The following is a 2,916-nucleotide window of genomic DNA, read 5'->3' as shown; positions in this document are numbered from 1 at the left end:
GCAACATGGCCCCCGATCACCGACTTGACCGAGTTCCGTTACGCTATGGACGACCTCAAGACCCATCAACCTCCCGGTCATGCTTAGTCCGAGTCGATGCACCCAAATCTCCCGATCCCGACCGCCAAGAACTAGCCTACCTCCTCGACTCCTCATCACGCAGCCCCTCGCAAGGGGCGCACGCCCTTGTGCGCCTTCCATGAAACTTGCCAAACTTCTCCCTAAATTTGGTCTTCAAAGATTCTCCAAACTTGATCTTCAATTCACCCAAGTTTGGTCCTCAAATCTTGTCGTTAATAGACTTCAATGATCTCATCAAGGATTCTTCAAATCTATATCTTCATTCACACCATGAATAGATCTTTCTTTAATTAAGCTCCACCATATTTAATCTTCAATCAAATCACCTAAATATGGTCTTGATATGATCTTGTCTTCAAGTTGTAAGGCATTGCCAAAAATAACTCCACCAAGATCTTTAAGATAGCTTCACCATGATCTTCAAGATATTTGGCTCCATGTTAGAGACTTACTAAAAATAGCTCCATCAAGATCTTCAAGATGTTTGCCTTGCACTCCAAGTCTCCTTGCCATGTCACCATGCTTGCCACATCATCAATTATGCTTTGTCACCTTGGTTGCCACGTCACTTGGTCTAGGTGTCAAATCATGCCAATAAACTAGTGCGGTTGCACCAACAATCTCCCCTTTGGCATAATTTGACACAACCGCTTTCGCACCCTAGATCGACTCGTTACTAACTCCTCGCTACAACCTCGACTCGGGACACTGACTTTTACAAAAAAATCATCTAGTTGCTTACAAAAAAATATGATTACACCGCAACTAGTGATGTACAAATTAAGCACAAAAAAATACACCCAATGGTTTGGAACTCGCGGATTAGGCAATTTCTCCCCTTTAGTGTCTCGAATAGATGCCAAAGTCTTCACCGGTTGTTGCAAGTCTTGTTACAACTTCTTCTACAACTCCTCCTATCTTCGTAAATCCTGCTCATCGCCTCCCCTCGTCGTCGAACTCCTTCTTTCTCCGCAAACGACATTAATAAACCAGAGAGTGATGCTGTCGCTTTGCAGTCCCCAATAGGTATTAAATTTGGCAAAGGCCAATTTCACCCCTCAACTTTTCGAATCTTGTAGCATCAAGGGGTTTGGTAAAGATGTCCGCCAATTGCTTTTTCTCGTCAGCAACATAATCAATAACAACCTGCCTTGTTTTTCTACCAAATCTCTGGATAAAGTGGTGTCAAGATCAATATGTTTGGTACGGAATGTTGAACTCGATTCTTGGATATATCAATTGCACTTTTGTTGTCACAAAAATATAGTCAATAACCCTTGTTGTAAGCTCATAGTCTTCAAGCATTTGCTTCATCCACAACAATTGAGTACAACAACTTCCCTCGCAGAATGTATTCAAACTTCGCAGTGGAGAGTGAAATGGAACTTTGCTTCTTACTATACCATGTAACCAAGTTGTTACCAAGATAGAAACATCCTCCTCAAGTGCTTTTTTTCTATCATCAATGTTTCCCTCGCCCTAACTGCATCACTATACCCCTCGCAAGATGTGAGTTGGAGTCTTTTGAATACCAAATTCCATATTCTCGTAGCACTCATGAACATATCTCGATGATACGCTTAACGACTCGTCAAATGAGACTCCTTTGGTGTTGCTTGATATCTTGCACAAACTCCAACACCGAAAGATATGTCCGCCCGCTAGTCGTGGAGATAGAGTAAGCTTCCAATCATGCTTCTATAGAGACTTGGGTCTACATCTTTTCCATGCTCATCTTTTGTCAACTTCTGATTCACATTCATGGGTGTTCTCATATGTCTAGCCTTTTCCAAGCCAAATCTTTTCACCAAATTCTGTGCATACTTGGTTTGAGAAATAAAAATTCCTTCTTTGCATTGTTTGATTTGGAAACCCAAAAAGTAGTTCAGTTCACCTACCATGCTCATCTCAAACTCTTCTTGCATTAGATGAACAAACTCATCCACTTGCCTTTGTGAGGTTGAACCAAATATGATATCATCAACATAAATTTGTGCCACCATAAGATCTGATTTAGACTTCTTTATGAATAAAGTCTTGTCTCGCTCCCCTCTTTGATAGCCCTTTTCAAGTAAGAACTTTTAGAGCCTTTCATACCAAGCCCGAGGAGCTTGCTTCAAGCCATAGAGTGCCTTCTTCAATTTGAATACATGATCTGAATGTTGAGGATCTTCAAAGCCTTTTGGTTGCTCCACAAATACTTCTTCACTTAGAAAACCATTAAGAAAAGCACTCTTGACATCCATTTGATGTAGCTTGAACCCCATACAACATGCTACTGCTAACAATAATCTGATGGATTCCAAGCGTGCAACTCGGTGCAAATGTTTCATCAAAGTCAACTCCTTCAACTTGAGTATATCCTTGAGCCACTAGTCTTGCTTTTATTTCCGGTGATGTTGCCTTTATCATCGGGTCTTGTTCTTGAAAAATCCACTTAGTTCCAATAATATTCACATCTTTTTGGCCTTGGGACCAATGTCCACACTTCATTTCGAACAAACTGATTCAACTCTTCTTGCATTGCGGCCATCCAAAGATTCATCAACTAAAAGCTTCTTTTGATATTCTTTTGGTTCAATAAGAGAGATGTAACATGTGTAGCCGGCCGCTCGATAATCTATCCTTTGAGTGCGTCCGGTTCTTCTTCCTTCACCACATTACCAATCACATTCTCAATAGGATGATTCTTCTTTATTCTTGAGGATGGTTCAAGACTCGCTGTCTTCATTATCTTCTTCATCGCTCATCCGATTCTGAATGACTTTCATCTCGTTGTAACTTCGGGCCATGACATCGCTATAACATGTTGTCTCGTCTCGAAACCCGAAAGCA

Source organism: Dioscorea cayenensis, chromosome 15, assembly GCF_009730915.1.
Source record: "Dioscorea cayenensis subsp. rotundata cultivar TDr96_F1 chromosome 15, TDr96_F1_v2_PseudoChromosome.rev07_lg8_w22 25.fasta, whole genome shotgun sequence".
Lineage (NCBI taxonomy): Eukaryota > Viridiplantae > Streptophyta > Magnoliopsida > Dioscoreales > Dioscoreaceae > Dioscorea > Dioscorea cayenensis.
Note: the sequence above shows the minus strand (reverse complement) of the source record.